The sequence below is a fragment of the Panthera uncia genome, assembly GCF_023721935.1.
Source record: "Panthera uncia isolate 11264 chromosome A1 unlocalized genomic scaffold, Puncia_PCG_1.0 HiC_scaffold_17, whole genome shotgun sequence".
NCBI classification, from domain to species: Eukaryota; Metazoa; Chordata; class Mammalia; order Carnivora; family Felidae; genus Panthera; species Panthera uncia.
In genome coordinates, this window is record NW_026057577.1 from 6,673,899 (window position 1) to 6,693,110 (window position 19,212).

General features: G+C 46.3%; 1 protein-coding gene across 4 annotated transcripts in view; it reads left to right on the plus strand.

Moving 5' to 3' along the window:
- Positions 1–4,326: 4,326 nt before the first annotated feature.
- MAPK9 (mitogen-activated protein kinase 9) overlaps positions 4,327–19,212 on the plus strand; it is a 55,425-nt gene continuing 40,539 nt past the window's right edge. For 2 of the 4 annotated variants that reach the window (XM_049648966.1, XM_049648972.1), the window contains exon 1: positions 4,330–4,525. The gene's annotated coding sequence lies outside the window, so the exon portion shown is untranslated. Of the gene's footprint in view, positions 4,526–19,212 lie in introns of all 4 variants that reach the window. The other 2 variants (XM_049648973.1, XM_049648968.1) reach the window with 2 other exon arrangements.

A 19,212-nucleotide genomic window follows, 5' to 3' on the forward strand; every position in this document is an offset into this window, starting at 1 on the left:
AAGGCAAGTCAAGAGTGGATGATGAGATTGGAGCCAAGGATATCTGTCAGCACTGTGACCCCTGGGCCAGCCTCAGGCCAGGGAGTGGAGCTTGAGCTCTTCCTTCCCTCCTGTGTTCTCTTCTCCCCTGTGGGGCAGGGAAGTGGACAGTGTCTGCCAGATGGGTGGTATCAGCTGTGCCATCAAGGAACCAAGTGCAAGGCAGGGAAGGGAGGAGCAGGGAGCAGTGAGGTCTCAGGAAAAAGGAATGGCCAGTGGCCTTCATCTCAGAGGGCACATAGCCAGAGCTGCAAGGCTAAAGGTGACAGGAAAGGGGGAGGTGATAGAAAGCAGGTGGGCAGCTGGGATGCACATTCAATAAGTCCTTCCTCTCCACAGGTGGGTGAGCAGGCCAAGGCCAGAGGTCCCCACCCCAAAAATCAAGTCAGGAACCTCCCTGACTCCTCCTCCTGACTCATCCCTACATCCTACCTCTAGGATGGACAATTCTGCCTCTTTTTTTTTTAATGTTTATTTATTTTTGAGAGAGAGAGAGAGAGAACATGAGCAGGGGAGGCACAGAGGGAAAGGGAGACACAGAATCCAAAGCAGGCTCCAGGCTCTGAGCTGTCAGCACGAAGCCCAATGCGGGGCTCGAACTCATGAACTGTGAGATCATGACCTAAGCCGAAGTCAGATGCTTAACCAACTGAGCCACCCAGGCGCCCCAGGACAATTCTGTCTCTTAAATGGACATCGTTTCCTTACATCAATTTTTTTAGTATAAATTACATACATGAAAAGTCACCTTCTTTTAGGTGCTCAGTTCTGAAATTTGATAAACATATAGTGATATGACCACCGCCATAATTAAAATAGAGTATACCCATCATCTCAAAATATTCCCTCCTGGCCCCTGGTTATCATTCCCCACTTCCTCCACTTGACTTTGGCAACCACTGATCTGATTTTGCTTTTTCCAGAATGTCCTGTAAACAGAATCATAGAGGATGTAGCCTTGTTTAGCTTCTTTCACTTAGCATGATTTTTTTTTAATGTCTATTTATTTTTGAGAGAGAGCAAAAGCAGAAGAGGGACAGAGAGAGAGGGGGTCAGAGGATCTGAAGTGGGCTCTGTGGTGAAAGCGGAGAGCCTGATGCAGGGCTCGAACTCACGAACCGTGAGGTCATGACCTGAGTGGAAGTCAGACACTTAACTGACTGAGCCACCCAAAGGCCAAGCATGATGTTTTTGTATTTATCTATGTTGTGCATTTGTCAGTCAGTCCTTTTTGGTGCCAGGTAATATCCCACTGTATGGATGTACCTCAGTTTATTTACCCATCTGCTGGATTATCTACAGACATAGGCTGCTTCTAGTTTTTGACGGTTTTGAATAAAGTTGCCATAAACATTTACATACAGCTCTTTGTGTGGACGTGTCTTTATTTTTCTCAGTTCCATATCCAGGAATAGGATTGATGGGTGATACGACAGGTGTATGTTTAATGTTACCAGAAATTGCCAAACTGTCTTCCAAAGTGGACAAGCCATTTTGTTTTTCCACCAGCGGTGGATGAGGGTTCTGACTGCTCCACATCAGTCACCACCACTTGATATTGTCCGTCTTTTTTATCACAATGGGTGTGTAGTTCTAGCTCACTGTGACTTTAATTTTCATTTCCCTCAAGTCTTGAAGCAGTTTTAAAATCAGTTCTTTCCTTACACCTGGCCCCAGGCCAGGCCTCACCTTCTCCTACACAGGCCTTTGCAACAGCTCCCTAACTGGTCTTGTGAATATAAGCCCCTCATCCTAGAAACTTCATGTGCTCTAGTGATCCTTCCAAAACAAATACCTAATCGCATCATTCACTTCCTTTCTTAACACCCCGCAGCAGCTGCCCTTGACCTCCAGAGATGGAGCCCCTACCCTGCAATGCCTTAAGGGCCAGCAGGTAAGGGATGGTGAAGTCATGGCCAGAGTGGGGTGATAGGGAGTGGTAGGGGATATGGTGATGTAAGGGCCTCCCCTAAAGGGGCAGCTGCCACTCAGCTCCAGCTGACCACTACCTTCTGGGAATGCAGACCCCATGTTGTCAGAGCTTCTAACTATTCAAGAGAAACTGCCAGTTGAGATTTTTCAAGTGAAAGCTCCCAATTTTCAAATGTTGTCAACTAATTAAAAAAAAAAAAAAGCCACACTGGGCTAAACAAGCGTATCAGTGACTTGAAGCAAGTCCATGGGACTGTGGTCAGCAGTACCCATCCACCTCAAGGCCATATTTCCCCATCGCCAACAAGACCAGGTGACCCTTGGTTTCCTGAACACAGCATGCAGGTCCTGACTTCTGAATCTTTGGGTCCCAGTGCCCTTTCTGCCTAAACCATTGGCCTAACACATTCTTGCTAGCCTTATAGCCTCGGCTCAGGCTTCCTCTTATCCAGAGGTCTTCCTCAACTATTCCTCTCCAGCTAGCAGGCTAGGTCAGCTGTCAGTCATGCTCATGTGTATACCCCCCCACCCCCCACATGCCCCCGCTTCTCATCTCCCTTGGTCTCCACCAAAATTCTGTGCACTCTTCAAAGCATGGACTAGACCCTTCCCTACCTTGTCACCTCAGCTTTGTGTCTGTAAGTGTTCGCTGTTATTTCATAAACCAGAAAAGGCAGAATCCTTTTAGAAAACTCAGCACGAAATATGTATAGGTGTGTATGTGTGTGCAGTGATTTTTGGTACTCACTTTTCATGGGATGAGTGTTGTAAACTTGACTGGAGAGTGCAGGAATGGGTGCCCCTTCCTAATCCAAGGGGAAGCACCCACTAGTGCTCCTTAGTGAAGCCACAGCTCTGACAGCCAGGCTTTACTAGCCTCCCATAATCCTTGATGATGGCAATTTTTGGCTCCGTTTTCTCCTGTGCACCTGGAGCAGGTGGCAGATGAGGCTGATGTGAGGACCAGTATGGGCAGGAACCCACCAGGGGGCCCTCCTCAACGCAGATCACATTCAGGAGCTACAATTTCAAGCAAGGATGGGCCATACTCAATTTTAGAAAACTCCCTCTGGTGGCCAAGGTAGGGGGTGGCCTAACGAAGGACACCATGCCTGGATCCCTTCCTTCCTCTACCCTCCTCCTCTGAGGCCCTGGTGCCCTCAGCTGGCCCTGCATCACTGGCTTTCCATCCTCCCCAAATTCTGCCACCACCCTCCATGCCTCCCAGCCCCTTGACCTCCTCCTCGTTAGGATCCTGCTCCTTCCTCCCAATTTGGCCCCTGCCCTGATCACCCGCTGGGCTCTGGCATGCTGGGCTCCTGCATCCTGCGAAAGCTGCTCCTCCTCCACAGTCCCCCCTCTCCCTGTCCTCAAAGTGTGCACCTCCCCCCACCCTATCCCTATCCTTTTTTCAGTGTGTCCAGACGCCCTCCCTCCCTTCCAGCTTTGCTTATTTAAACGCAAATCTGGCAACACGAAATATCCTGGCCTCTTCCATCGTTTCATATGACCCCAGGCCTGCTGGAACCCGACCGAGGGGCCAGAGGGCTGCAGGAGTTGGCTCAAAAGAAGGTCGGTGTCAAGGGACCCCAGGACCTAGGGGACCCTCAGCACTGCATTCCCTTCTCCCCATTTACGACCTTGCCTTTCTCTGAGCCAGAGGTTTGACCCCTGGCCCGAATACGCCAGCCTTTCCCCTCCTCCCTTCTGTCACGGACCCGCCGGGGACACTAGTCTGCACGTGGCCATCTCCTCGCACTCCGCCCTCCCCACCACCCGATTTCTAGCCGTTAGCAAGCCGCAGAGTCCAAGACCCCTGCCTCTCCTTCCCGCTCCCCTGCCGCGTCGGTCTCCTCGTCCTTCCAGGGGCCACACCGTGCCGGGTTCCTGGACGCCGGATGCCAACATCCCGGTCTCCCCTCGTCCTCGCCCGGGACTCTCCCCCAGACGGGCCGGTCCGTTCCCCTACAGGCCGCCTCGCCGCTGCCACCTTGCACCTGCAGCACAGAGGGCCCGGCTCTCCCCGCCGGTCGGCCCTCTCCACAGCTTCCTGGCTCCGCGTCGGGCCTCTGCTTCGAGGTCCCCGTGGGGGGATGGAGGATCAGCGTACGTACTGAGCCGGACCTGCGTCCCCAGCCCCGGGCATGCTCCGCACAAGCCGGAGGAGCTGGGCTGCTGAGGGACACCGAGCCCCATCGAACCCCGCACGGTTATCCCGGCTCCGCCCGCCCCGCCCGTCACGACCCGCCCCCCGGCGCGATTGGCCGCGCCTGCCCGGCTCTCCGGACGTTGATTGGTCGGCGCGAAGGTCGTTCAGGCCGGGCGCCGCGGCGGCGGTGGCGGCGGCGGAGGAGGAGAAGGGAGCCGGACCGGAAGGGTCGAAGCGCCCCGGCGCCCCTCACACCCACTGCAGCGGCGGCGGCGGGGCGGAGCGGAGTGGGGCGGGGCGGCCGGCCGAGCCCGGGGCAACGGAGCCGCGAGCCGCCAGTGCGCAGCGCCGCCAGTCCGCCCGCCCGCCCGCCCTCTCCCCCTGGCGCGGCGGCTGGGAGGCGAGGTGAGCAGGGCTGGCGGGCGGGCGAGGCCTGGCGGGGGCTGCTCGAGCGGGGCCCCGCCGGGGAGGGGCGGCAGGAGGGCCGCGCGGCCGCGGTCTGCAGGGCCAGGGGGCGCGGGGTCGCCGGGCTGGGGGCTACGGAGTGGGCCGGACTCTGTGGGGCGCAGACGGCCCCGGCCGCCGCCCCTGCCCTCCGGGCTGCCGCAGTCGCCTCCTCCTGCCCGGCTGTCAGCCGCCAGGGGCTTGCGGGCCCCGCTCCCTGGCCTGGCCCTGGCGGACGTGTCGTGGAGGATCTGTGGACGCCACCCCCCAGATTGGGGGGCACGCAGTTGCATACCCGCGTCGGGATATTAAGGATCCCGGAATCTGGTTTCCGCGACCTTGGCCAAGGCACTGACCCTCTGTTTTCCCCCAGGGAAAGTGGGGAAATGTCTACCCTTTTGGACAGGATTGTTGTCAGGCTATGTGAATGTGTGTGAAAGTGCCTGGGCACGAGCCCAGGCTGATAGGTGGAAAATTGGGCGGGATACTGCCCATGCTGATGTGAGTAGGGCACGAACCCCCTCCCCATCAACGCAGAGACCCCCATCCCCATGCTTCTCCAGTGCCTAGTCATTGCACATTCAGTGCCTAGCAGTGCCAGAGCGGCCCTGCCCACCTCCCCTACCACTCCCACCACCCAGAGCTCTGCTCTCCTGTCCCACCCATCTTCTCACCGCGCAGCCCCGTTTGCCTCAGGACCTTTGCACTTTCGTTTCCAATGCTTGGAGCTGTCTCCAGCGGCTTTGCACAGCTGGCTCCTTCTGGTCTTTCCTCTGGTCAGATGTGTCTTTTTCAACAAGGCCTTCCTTGACTACTCTCTTTCTCCCCTTAGTCATTCTATCTCATTAATTTAATTTTCTTCTTAGTGTTCACTCTGGTTTGAAACGATTCTATTTATGTTTACTTTGTTTCCTCTACAAGGAAGTAGCTTTATGAAAACAGGTAGTTGTCGGATTTGTCCACTGCTTCGTCCCCAGTACTTAGAAAGCACACAGTAAGTACTCAGTGATATCAGTTCAATGAATGAATGAATGACCCTACCTGCTGTTCCTTCTGTTTTGTCAGTTTATTTAATGACTTCTAACTAACTTGTGAAACCTGTAAGCAGATGGAAGCTTGTTCTCATTTAAAAGTCCTTGACCCCTTTATTTGGTAACTGTAATATAAATTTTGACATTTTTGTAATATTTTAGCTCTCATTTCCTTCCACACATTCAGGAGGCATTTGCTGAATTCTACATTATCTAGGTCAGGCTTTCTGCTCGGCCTTGGGGACACAAAGGCAATAGCAACAGGGTCCCTTCCTCCTGAGAGTCCCAGTAGAGGAGGCAGACATGCAGACAGGTTAGTGCCAGGACAGTGTGATGATGCTTGTTGTAGTGGAGGTGCTGTGCCATGGCATGGAAAGGTGGAGGTGACAGGTGGCGCTGGAGTTGGGCCATGAAGGGTTGTGAGAAATTTGCCAGGCAGGGAGAGGCACCGAAAGGGAAAGGGCAGGGTGAAGGAAGGACATCAGCCCAGTGTGGGGTCAGGAATCAGCCTGCAGGGCCAGGTGTAAAAGAGCATGGAGTGGTGGGGACCTTGGAAAACCAAACCTCACCCAGCAATTTTAAAAACGAGGTCAGAACTCTACATTGCATTTCTGCTCTCCTGATTTTTAAATGCTGGCAATTAATTATTAGCTGTAATAACTAATGCTCTGAACCATGTAAAATTCATTTAGTTCGGTTGCAGGATTGTCGATCTCCAGGGCAGGTTACATAGGAGGCAACAGCCGCAGTGAGCTGGAAAGGTAGCCCCAGGCCAGCGAAGGTAGGCCCTGTTTGTCCATGTAGTTCCACTTAATTTTCGCTGGAGTCCTGTAAGTGGCATCTGTGACACCCGTTTCTTCAGAGGAGTACATGGAGGCTCACAGAGTTCCAGCAATCAGCTTCAAGGCAGGTAGCTGGAAAGTGAAATTTGAACCCAGGTTTCCCCCAGCTAAGTGTCCTTTCCTGGGTGCCTCAACTCTGATGGTTCTCTTTTGGCTTTTAATTTGTTCTGAAAGCAAAACATCCAATCTAGAAGTTTTCCTTCACTTAACCCTTTTTTTTTCTTTCAAAAGGATCCTGTGGGGTTAAAAAGAATCCTATTGTGGCATAGTCTTCTCTGGAGAGCTTTGATTTTCCTAAGGATTTAATTTTGGGGATGCCAGGACAGATGAAAATGTGTTTCAAATAAGTGTTAGAGGGCATATTCAATTTGTCGATTTAAAATAAAGAGTTCTTGGGGTGCCTGGGTGGCTCAGTCAGTTAGTTGAGTGTCCAACTTCAGCTCAGGTCATGACCTCACGGTCTGTGGGTTCAAGCTCTGAGCCTGGAGCCTGCTTCAGGTTCTGTGTTTCCCTCTCTCGCTCTGCCCCTCCCCACTCATGCTCTGTCTCTCTCTCTCTCTCTGCTCCTCCCCACTCATGCTCTGTCCCTCTCTCTCTCTCTCTTTCTCAAAAATAAAAACATTAAAAAAAATTTTTTTAAATAAAGGGTTCTTAATTTTATGGATAAAGACAAAGGCCAGATGAAGCAATTAACAGTAAAGCAGTCGTTTTTGTGATGCATAAGGTAAAACAGAAACCACATTTGGCAGCAGGACACATATTTGTTATATACATATGTAGCTATACTTCACTACTAGTTAAGAAGGTGACATTTTTGGGGTGCCTGGGTGACTCAGTCAGTTAAGCATCCGTCTTCGGCTCAGGTCATGATCTCATGGTTCGTGAGTTCAAGCCCTGCATCAGGCTCTGTGCTGACAGCTCAGAGCCTGGAACCTGCTTCGGATTCTCTGTCTCCTCTCTGCGCCTCCCCCACTCGCACCCTGACTCTCTCTCAAAAATAACTAAACATTAAAATAAATTTTTTTTAATGTATAAAAAAAGGTGACTTTTTAACATAATTTTCTTTAAGAATAATTAAACTCATACTTGACCTTTTGTGATTGAGCTAGTTTCAAGGTCAGTCTTTATTTTTACTGTTTATTATGAAAACTTTCAAACATATGCAAAATTAAACAATAGTATCCAGCTTCCACAGTTATCAGCTCCTGGCCCATCTTGTTTCACCCCAACTTCATCTACTTACACCCTCACACCCCCCACCCATGTTATTTTCAAGCAAATCCTAAATGTCATGTCATTCAATCCATGAATATTTCGATATATATATCTAAAAGATAAGGACTCTTTTAAACTTGGAAATGCAATAATTCCTCAATATAATCAAATAACAGTCAATATTCAAATTTCCAGACGTCCTATAAGTTTTATAGTTCTTTAACAGTTTGTTTATAGGAATCAGGATCTAGATAAGTTCCATACATTATGATTGGTTGATACATCTTTTAAGTTTCTTTTAATCTATAGATTCCCCCTTTATTTCTCTTCTTTTGTCTTCCTTGTAGTGTATTTGTTGAAGCAGTTGGTTGTTCTATACCATTTCCATAGTTGGGATTTTACTGGCTGCATCTCTGCAGTGTAATTTAATGTGTTTCTCTGTATCTCCTGAAAATTCACAGTGGGATTAAGATGAGGCTTAATGCCCTAGAATCAGAATGCCCTGGGTGGGGTACTGTCTTCCATCTCATTAAAAAAAATTTTATTTTTACTGTTTACTATTCATTTTTGAGAAAGAGAGAGTGAGAGAAGAAGGGGCAGAGAGAGAGACACAGAATCCAAAGCAGGCTCCAGGCTCCTAGCTGTCAGCACAGAGCCCAACTCAGGGCTCGAATTCACAAACCACGTGATCATGACCTGAGCCACCCAGACACCCCCATCTTCCATCTAGAAGCAGTTAAAGCTGGCTGGCTCATGCTGCGATGTTAGCAGCTATTGAGGCTCAGTGTCTAGACCCATTGATTCATTAGGGGTTCTATTATTTGGGAGGCAAGTTTATATATCCTTTGCACAACAAGAGCTCATTTTTTTTAGGCATTTGTGGTTTATTATTTTTTTAATGTTTATTTATTTTGGAGAGAGAGCGAGAGCAGGCGAGCAGGGGAGGGACAGAGAGAGGGAGACAGAAGATCCGAAGAAGGCTTCGCCCTATCAGTGCTAGGCTGGATTTGGGGCTCAAAATAATGAACCGTGAGATCAACCTGAGCTGAAGTCCACGCTTAACAGCCTGAGCGACCCAGGTGCCCCTTATATTGGCCTTTGAATTGCCAGTTAAAATATTTTTAATTGACACCTCAAATCCTCTTTGGAAAACGGTGGTGTATAAATTAATAGATATAAAAATAATGAGCAAGAGTAGTCAGTGTTTTAACATAGGACTTTCCCATAACTAAGGAAGTTTGCTCAACATTTGAAGGTGAAATTCAACAAATTCGATTTTATTTAATTCATTTGGGCTTTTTTGTTTGTTGTTTTTTTGTTTGTTTTTTGGTCTCATAAAATAGTGTGCTCTCCCTCCCTGCCCCCAGCTAACTTTACATTAAAGTAAAAGACAGCAAGGACTATATACTCTGAAACTTTTCAGAAATAGTAAAACTAGATTCTAAAGATATGTAGTTACAAACAGGATAGTTGTTATTTCTTTCTTAAAAATGAGGCATTAATATTAATTCCCTTTATGTTAAATAGGTTCTTGCCTATTCTGAAATTAGAATTTGAAGTATTTTTATAAGTGAATTTTTTGGCTATTAGGAGAATGGACAGTGTGAACACATTTTAGTGGTATGCCAAAAGTTTGTCTTTCCATAGGCCAGGATAGGAGAAACTTGGGGATTTGTTTAAAAAATATTTTTATCTCCCCTCCCCCACAGTGATGCTAAGAGAAAGAATAATTGAGGAAGAATGACTGGCTTTTAAAATAACTTCCTTTAAAAATTATGTCAGTGTGTGTGTATATGTATAGTTGTACAGAACTGTGATTTAATTTGTTAGACTATTTAAGTATTTGTATATCTTAACCAATGCTGTCACTAGTTTGATTTTAGCATATCTAGGCCTGAACATGCAGCCCACGTAATAAATCCACAAGCTCTGATTCTGTTTCATCAACTCTTAACTATGCTCTCAGAAACATAGCACACACATCCTATGAAGCAGATGTCTTCAAAAAATGTCCTGAAACATCATCTGCCGGTCACAGCCTAAAATGAAAAGTAAATTCTGTGCAGTTTGACCGAGATGCTCACCCACCATTGGCCATGTCATCAACTTTTGCATTTCCCAGATTTTAGTTCACACTTTCAGAATGCAAACGTTTATTTGGGGGAGCAGGAAACAGAATGGGTGTGGTAATACCTGTCCTAATGTCACCTGACATTGAGACCTTGCCCTGTGCTGGGCACTGTGCTCACTGTCCCCTGAGGGTGATTCTATGCTTATCCCTGTTTTACAGATGTGTGTAATCGCTGGTCTGAGATCATCCAGATAAGTGGTAGGCTCTTTGCCCTCTGACCCCAGAGTCCTAATCTGTGTTTTTTTAAAACAGATATCTTTTACTATGCTATTATGTGTCACAATTAAATATCTAAAAAGAAAATACAGAAATCCTAATCTAGACAGCTATTTTGACAATTCTTGTAAAAATATACACTCTGAATCTTAAGTCTGTATACTGTAATTTAGAAGAGAGTAATACACATTTTTTTCTTTTTCCTTTTCGCTTCCTTCATCCATTTCTTTCCTACACCTAACCCCACCTTTGGCAACCACTAATCTGTTCTCTGGATTTATAAGGTTGGCAGTTTCATTTTGTTTTGTTTTTTATATCCCACATATAAGAGAGATCACACGATATTTGTCTTTCTCTATCCGACTTACTTCACTTAGCATAACACCCTTGAGGTCTGTCCATATTGTCACAGATGGTAAGATTTCCTTCTCTTTTAGGCTGATTAATATTCCATTGTGTATGTAGACCACCTCTTCTTTATCCACTCACCCACTGATGGACACTTAGGTTGTTTCCACGTCTTAGCTACTGTAACTAATCCTGCAGTGAGCATGCGGGCGCAACTATCTTTTCAAGTTAGTTTTTGTTTGCTTTGGATAAATATCCAGAAGTGGAATTACTGGACCATATGGTAGTTCTGTTTTTAACTTTCTGAGGAACCTCCATACTGTTTTCCTTAGTAGCTGCATCAGTTTGCATTCCCACTGACAGTGCCCAAGTGCCCCTTTCTCCACATCCTCACCAACACTTGCTATCTCTTGCCTTTTTGATTTTAGCCATTGTAACAGGCATGAGGTGATAATCTTGTGGCTTTGATTTGTGTTTCCCTAATGATTAATGATACTGAACATCTTCTTATGTACCTGCTGGCCATCTGTATGTCTTCTTTGGAAAACTGTCTATTCAGATCTTCTGCCCATTTTTTAATATCAGATTGTTTGTTTGTTTTGCCATTGAGCTGTATGAGTTTCTTACATATTTTGGATATTAGTCCCTTATCAGATACCTGATTTGCAAATATTTTTTTCCAATTCCATAGTTTGCCTTTTATTTTGTTAATGGTTTCCTTTGCTGTGCAGAAGCTTTCTAGTTTGATGTAGCCCCTCTTGTTTTTTTGTTTTTGTTGCTTTTTGTATTTTTGTTTTTGTTGCTTTTACTTTTGGTGCCAGATTACAAAAATCCTCGTCAAGACCTATGTCAAGAAACTTACCACCAATGCTTCATTCTAGGAGTTTTGTGGTTTCAAGTCTTATGTTCAAGTCTTTAATCCATTTTAACTTAGTTTTTGTGTATAGTGTAAGAGTGGTTGAGTTTTATTCTTTTGCATTTGGCTGTCCAGCTTTCCCACACCATTTATGGAAGAGACTGTCCTTTCCCCATTGTATATTATTGGCTCCTTTGTCACAAATTAATCAACCATATATATGTGGGTTTATTCTGGGCCCTCTGTTCTGTTCCATTGATCTATATGTCTGTTTTTTTTAATATTCTTTAAAAAATATTTTTTTAATGTTTATTTTTTTTTGAGAGAGAGAGAGACAGAATGCAAGCAGGGGAGGGGCAGAGAGAGAGGGAGACACAGAATCTGAAGCAGGCTCCAGGCTCCAAGCTGTCAGCACAGAGCCCGACGCGGGGCTCAAACTTACAAACTGTGAGATTGTGACCTGAGCCGAAGTTGGTCACCCAGCTGACTGAGCCACCCAGGTGCCTCTGTATGTCTGTTTTTATGCCAATACCGTAGTGTCTTAATTACTATAGCTTTGTAATACTTAATTACTATACCTTTGAGATCAGGAAGCATGATGCCTCCAGCTGTGTTCTTTCTTAAAATTGCTTTGGCCATTCAGAGTCTTCTGTAGTTGCACACAAGTTTTAGAATTATTTGTTCTATTTCGGTGAAAAATGCCACTGGAATTTTGATAGGGATTGCATTGAATCTTTAAATTGCCTTAGGTAGTGTGGACATTTTAACAATATTGATTTTTCCAATCCATGAACACAGAATATCTTTCCATTTATTTGCGTCTTTAACTTTTTTCATTAACGTCTTTTGGTTTTCAATGTAAAGGTCTTTTACCTCCATGTTTAAATTTATTCCTGAGTAGTTTATTCTTTTTGATACAATTGTGAGAACATCATTTAATTTCTCTGACAGTTCATCAGCATATAGAAACACAAAATATTTTTGTGCATTAAGTTTGTATCCTGAACCATTATGAATTTGTTTATTCTAACAATTTTTGATGGAGTCTGCCCAGGAGCCTGCCCTCCCACTTGAGAGTCCTCATGCTAACCACTGTACCACACTGCCCTACATTTATTCTTCTGCTTAGTTTTGCCTATAACAAATATTTACTGGGCACCCACTATGTAATTAGTAGAGGATTAGGAAATGAATCAGACGCATTTTCTGCCCTCAGGGACCTCACAGAGTAGAAGTAGAGGTAGACTTGCAATAAAACGAATATAGGTTGTGGTGCCAAAAACGGGGGCATGCCCAGCACAGCTTGAAGTTTCCTGTAGAGGAAAACTTTCAAGAGAAGCAGGTGCATGCACTAGATTTTGAAGGAAGATGAAGGTTGGTCAGGAGAACAAAATGGGGAGGAAAGTCATTTCAGGCAGATGGGACAGCTCGGGAAGAGGCGTAGAAGAGGCAGTATCTGGTGTGTCAGCTGGTGTCAGGTGATTCAGTATTGCCCAAGAGTGGGCCAGAAGTCCTGTGAACCCCTCTGCCTGCTAAAGATCAGAGTTTTACTCTCAAAGCAGTTGGTCACTATCCAAGGAATTTAAACAGAAGAGCAGTATGATCACTGCATATGTTCAACAAATCTCTTTTTTAATTCCTTATTTGGAAATAATTCTCCATTCATAAGAAATTGTAAAAATAGTACAGAGAGGTCCCATGCACCCTTTACCCAGTTTCCCCCATTGGTTGTCATTTACATACCCACAGTATAGTATCAAAGCCAGGGAAGTGGCATTGGTGCAGCGTATGGGTACAAATCTGTGTCCTTTTATCACATGGAGAGATTTGTACAAACACCACTACCACAGTCAAGATACAGAACTATTTCATTGTCCCAAAGTTCTCCCTTGTGCTACCCTTTATAACCACACCCCACCCCCACTGCCCACCATTCATAAACCCTGGCAACCACTAATCTGTTCCACAGCTCTATAATTTTGTCATTTCAAAAATGTTGTGTATGGGCGCCTGGGTGGCTTAGTTGCATAAGTGTCTGACTCCTGGTTTCGGCTCAGGTCATGATCTCACGGTCTTTGGGCTCAAGTCCTGCGTCAGGCTCTGCGCTGACAGTGCGGAGCCTGCTTGGGATTCTCTCTCTCCATCTCTCTGCCCCTCCCCCTCTCAAGCATGCATGCACACAAGCACTCACGCACGCTCGCTCTCTCTCAAAATAAATAAACTGAAAAAAAAAAAAAAAGAATGTTGTGTGAATGGAATTATACTGTATGGACCCTTTGAGATTGGCTTTTTTACTTAAGGATAATGCCCTGAAGATCCACCCAAGCTGTTGCATGTATCAGTAGTTGGTTCATTTCTACTACTGCCCCGTATTCCATGGTATGGATGTACAGCACTTTGCCTAACTGCTAACCCACTGAAGGACACCTGGATTGTTTCCAGTTTTGAACTGTAGAAAATGTCACTGCTGTGAGCATTCATGTAAAGGTTTTCCTGGGGAAATGCCGTGTGAATAGTGGTTTGGAGGTAGCAGGAATGGAGGCTGGGAGAACACTTGGGCGGTTGCCCCATCAAGGGAACACTTAGAACACCCCAACCAGAGCACTGGGAGTCGGGGCTGGGGAGGAGGAACAGACAGGCCCAGTGCCTCCAAGGGGCCCATGTGTTGGAATCCTCGACAGATCCTTCCTTAGGATCCACCCATGGATGATGTGATTACCAAACACTAGTGGCTGTTCTTTATCATAGTAAGCAGTGTAGTTGAAGGACTGATGTTCAGAAGGATGGCTCTGAGATGTTGTAAGGTTCTTCATTATCAAAGAAAGATTGAGTTGCGGCGCTCTGCCATTTTTATTAAGAATTAAAGAAGGGGGGAGGCGCCTGGATTGCTCTGTTTGTTGAGCGTCCGACTCTTGATTTCAGCTCAGGTCGTGATCTCAGGGTCATAAGATCAAGCCCTGTGTCAGGCTCTGCACTGAGTGTGGAGCCTGCATAGGATCCTCTCTCTTCCTCTTCTCCTCTGCCCCTCCCATACTCACAAGCTCATTCACCCTATCTCTATCTCAAAAAAAAAAAAAAAAAAAGGCAAGGAAAAAGAACAATTTGGTTAAAAATTTCAACAAGTATTGAAGCTAAGAGAAGGATTGTGAAACTCTGCTTTTAACCAGAGCAGTCAATTAATTTAACTATTGCATGTCCTGGATATTCTGTACCATTAGCGTAGTTAAAGATTGTCTTGAGGCTGTGGATGACTGATTCATTATCAGAAGAAAAATTGTCTTGGTGGAGTAAAGCCAGCAGGATGAAGCATCCAGTCCTGTGTTTTCTCCTGGCCTGGTCCTGACCAGCCCTTGGACACATCACTTCAGTTTCTAAATGCAGTTAGGGATGTTAATTAGAATGGAGTATTGGGAAGAACAAGAAGATTGTAGTCAGACACACCTAAATTCAGATCCAGGCTGCGCCACTTCCCAGCTGGGAATTTGGGCAACTTCCTCACTGTCTTCTAGCTCTCTTCCTTGTCTGCAGAGGGGGGACAGCACTGCTCACCTGACGGGCTGTTAGGGGGATGTTTATAACTGTGGAGCTCAGAGTCTGGCCTACTCTTCTGCCTCCAGTCTCGTCTGCCCCCAACCTTCCCGACTTTTAGGTCTTGGCTTTCCATTTCAAAGGTTTCATTTATTATTATTTTTTTAAATGTGAAATGTGTGTGTGACTAAAAAAAATAAAAATAAAAAACAACAGAAAGTTGTAATGGGAAGAGTCAAAGTCTCATTTACCACTGTGTCTCTGTACTTGCTAGTATACTCGTGTGTGTGTGTGCATGTGTGTGGGGCTGTGAATATTCACATTCACTACAGGCACTTTTTTAATTTAAAAAAATTTTTTTAATGTTTATTTTTTAAGAGAGCAAGAGAGAGGCAGAGCTCAAGCATGGGAGGGGCAGAGAGAGGGAGACAAAGAATTGGAAGTAGGCTCCATCCAGGCTCCGAGCTGTCAGCACAGAGCCTGATGCAGGGCTCAAACTCATGAACCATGAGATCATGACCTGAGCCAAAGTCAGACCCTTAACCGACTGAGCCACCCAGGTGCCCCTACCATACACACTCTTTAACTTGCTTCATTTCCTTTGTTTCATCTTAAACATCATTCCTCATCAGTACACAAAGTCCCTGCATTATTTTTAATGGCTTTTTTGTGCTTTTATGCCATAGTTTACTCATTCCAAGTGTATGTTTTAGGTTATTTCTTGGTTTTTTTGGGTTTTTTTTTGTTTTGTTTGTTTGTTTGTTTTGGCCTGTTATAAAAAGTGCTACAAACATTCTTGCACAAATGTCTTTGAACATTTGTACATATATATTTATCAGGTACATTTATAGAATTGTAGTGGCCAGGTTAGGAGTCATGTGCATTTAAAATTTTCATTAGATGTTACATATTTTCCTCCCTAGAAATGTTTTGCCAACTTACAGGGCTCACCAGCATGTATGAGAATGCCTGTTCCCTCACACCTGGGTTGATACTGTGCACAAACTTGCACTCAGGTCTTGACTCGTCCTGGAAACCTTCCTTTATATCCATGTCCCACTCACACACTCCCTCTGCTCACTCACTGGCTGCTATCCCCACACCGCCCTTGGGCCCACTTCTACGTCTGCCCCTACGACACACTTCCCAGTATGCTCTTGACGGTTTGAGGGAATGGACTGTCTAGTTAGTGCTCTCTCAACAATCCCTACCTTGTGCTTGGTGCGTAGGAGGCCCTCATGAGATATTGGGAGATCTCAGTGAATGGTAGCCGATGTCCCCACAAGACTTGGACGTAAATAGTATATTTACAGTAGTTGAACTGCTTATATTTAAAGGATTCTAGAGTTAGAGAATTTTTTTAATATAAAGCTGTTTTGAAATTTTTATTTATTTTTTTATTTTAAGTTGGCTCCATGCCCAATGTGGGGCTTAAACCACCCTGAGATCAAGAGTCATGTGCTCTACTGACTGAGCCAGCCAGGCACCCCTAGAGAATTTTTTTTAAAGGCATTTCTTATTCTAAACTCCAAAGTAGGAACATCCCTCCTACCCAATGTTTATCTGTAGAGTGGGTAGATTTTACTCTAGAATCCTGGAGGGGATTCTATAAGGGTCTTCAGTCTTAGACAAATAGGGATTTTAGTAAGTTTTTTAAAATTTTTATTTATTTTGAGAGAGAGAGAGGGAGATGCAAGGAGAGAGGGAGAGAGAAAATCCCAAGCAGGCTCCATGCTGTCAGCACAAAGCCCAATGCGGGGCTCAAACTCAGGAACCATGAGATCATGACCTAAACAGGAACCAAAAGCTGAATATTCAACCAACTGAGCTACCCAGGTACCCCCAGACAAATAGGGATTTTAGATTAGAGCCTTTCATTCAACCAGGATTCATTGAAGCAGCATGGTAAAGTGGGAAGGGTATGGACTTGAGCCAGATGGCTTCATCAAAGGCTGTGCTGACTCCTTCCCCCTGGGCTCTGCCCACCACCCTCAGATCTGAAGAACCCAAGGAGCAGAGTGTGTCCCCCTAGAAGCTTTCTCAGTGGATCATTGGTGGGCATTGGACATTTCCTTAAGTTTATCGACATGTGAGAGGGAAGAAAGCCCCTCCCTGCCTTTGAGGTGCTACCAGCCTTGGGGGAGGGAGACATGGGCAGACCTGCAGAAACTGAGTAACAGCACAGCCTGACAGGGGCTGCACAGCACAGAAGCAGCGTGGGCGGAGACGGGGTCCCACTGCTCGGAGCCGAGGTGCGGAACCAGCACCCACTGGTGAGGGAAGTGAAGGCAGTGCCTGCACCTCAGTGTGTTGATGATGTGGTTGTACGAAGAATTCTTATATAGGACTTCCCAATTTGTAAACTGTTTTCTAAAACCCAGCTGACATCCATTCTGTTGAAATATAATCTCAACAGTTGATTTCATTAATAGCTAAATTACTTGGCTTTCTTGCGTGCTTTCTCATGTTCACAAAGCCCAAGTTTGACAGAGAAGATGGCTTTGACAGCTTCTCACTTAGGTAGCTTTTTCTGCCTACTAAGGGCAACTTATTTTAATTTAAAAATTACTTTAGGGGCGCCTGGGTGGCTCAGTCAGTTAAGAGTCTGACTTTGGCTCAGGTCATGATCTCACGGTTGGTGAGTTTGAGCCCCACATCAGGCTCCTCACTGACAGTGCAGAGCCTACTTGGGATTCCCTGTCTCTCCCTCCGCCTCTCTCTTGTCTTCTCTTCTCTCTCTCTCTCTCTCTCTCTCTCTCTCAAAATAAATAAATAAACTTTAAAAAAATTAAATAAAAATTACTTTAAATCTTGAGATGAAAATATGTTAATTCTCTAACCTAATGATGTGACATTCTCCCCAAATTCACAAAAGCTAACCTAATCGTGTGCCAGTCAAAGTACAGGTTACAACAGCTGTAGCAGAGAGAGTTCCAGAGTTGCTCAACAAGGTTGAGATTAGTTTGTACCAGCCTGAGTGTGGGCAGGTGGACCAGAATGGGGGGCAGCTCTGGGCCACAAGGTCATTCAGGACTCTGGCCAGTGGGCAGCTCTACCAGCTTCAACATGTGACTGCCGTCTCTGGGTCTGTGACAGCTGTTCCCCCAGGCAGCAGCAAGGGAGAAAGATAAGTTGGACAGCAAGCAGCTTTTGAAAGAGAGAGAGAGGAAGGAAGGAAGGAAGGAAGGAAGGAAGGAAGGAAGGAAGATAACAAGATGGATGGATGGGTGGATGGATGGATGGATGGATGGATGTTGAAATGGCACACATCACTCTGCTTACATCTCATCAGCCAAAAGTTGGTCATCTGGCCACACCTGGCTGCCAAAAAGCAGCCAGATGTCCTCTCTAGTTGGGCAGCCATTTGTCCAGCTCGCATAGGGAGGCTTCTGTTCCTGAAACAAAGGAGGGAGGATCTGGAGGATGTCAGCAGCCTGTGGCTGTCATGCTGCCTGTCTCTCAGGCACTGCAGACTTACCTGTCTGAAGCCAGATTTGCAGACTGCATGCGTCTCCTGCCCACCTCCAGCTGCTTCACCCGCGTTCCTCCTCATCTTCTCCTGGGCAGCACAGGTCATGCACATTCTTCCTCCATGCCGTGCATTTACTTCTTTTCCCCATCTGCCACAACCCTGCCATGTTTTGCTGGGCCTCCCTGCCTTCAGTCCTGCCCACCCCAGTCCATCCCTTTCACAGCTTCCTGAATGACCCCTCAGCAAAGCAAGCCAGAGCACATGCCTCTCTGCTTTGATGGCTCCACAGCCCTTGGGCCCAGGTCCAGATGGCTCCCAGCAGCTTCCAGGGCCCATGGTGATCTGGCCTGGTTTCCTCTCTCCAGCTTCTTTCCCCCACTGCCCAGCAAAACTAACTCTTAAATGACTTCTCACACTCAGAACGCACCTCCACCTCTCTGCACATGCTCTCTCTCTTCCCCACAGCTCAGAGCCTTCTCTGTCCTTCTCGGTTTAGGGGTCTCCTTGCATCGGGGCTCTTCCTGAACGTGCCTGCAGTATGCACTCTGTGAGCTCACCAAGGGCAGGCACACTGGCTGTTCCTGCACAGGACTTTGTCCACAGTGGTGTCAGGAAGTGCTTTTTGAATGACTGGCAGTGCAGGTGTATTCCAGTAAGGCAAAGAAACAGCAGGTTGTAGTGGCTACCTGCCTTTTCACCTAATCCATCTCTGAACCTTTGCACTTGTACCCCAAGAGCCAGTTTGAGCAATTCACCATGTCTGAGCACAGTCAGCTCGAGCTCTGTACCTCTGCTGTCTGTCTCTGGCAGATCAGATGCAACCTCCTCCATGAAGCTCTCCTTGTCTTCTGCACCCCTGCCAAAGGGTAGGACCTCTTTTGCCTTGGTTTACTTTTTGCTTATGCCCTTATGTTATTATAACTTGTGTTACAACTTGTGTTACAGTATTCCCCCAACTAGCTGCTTTAAGACGACCTGATCTTGCTTTATCACCTATGTTACTTACCAC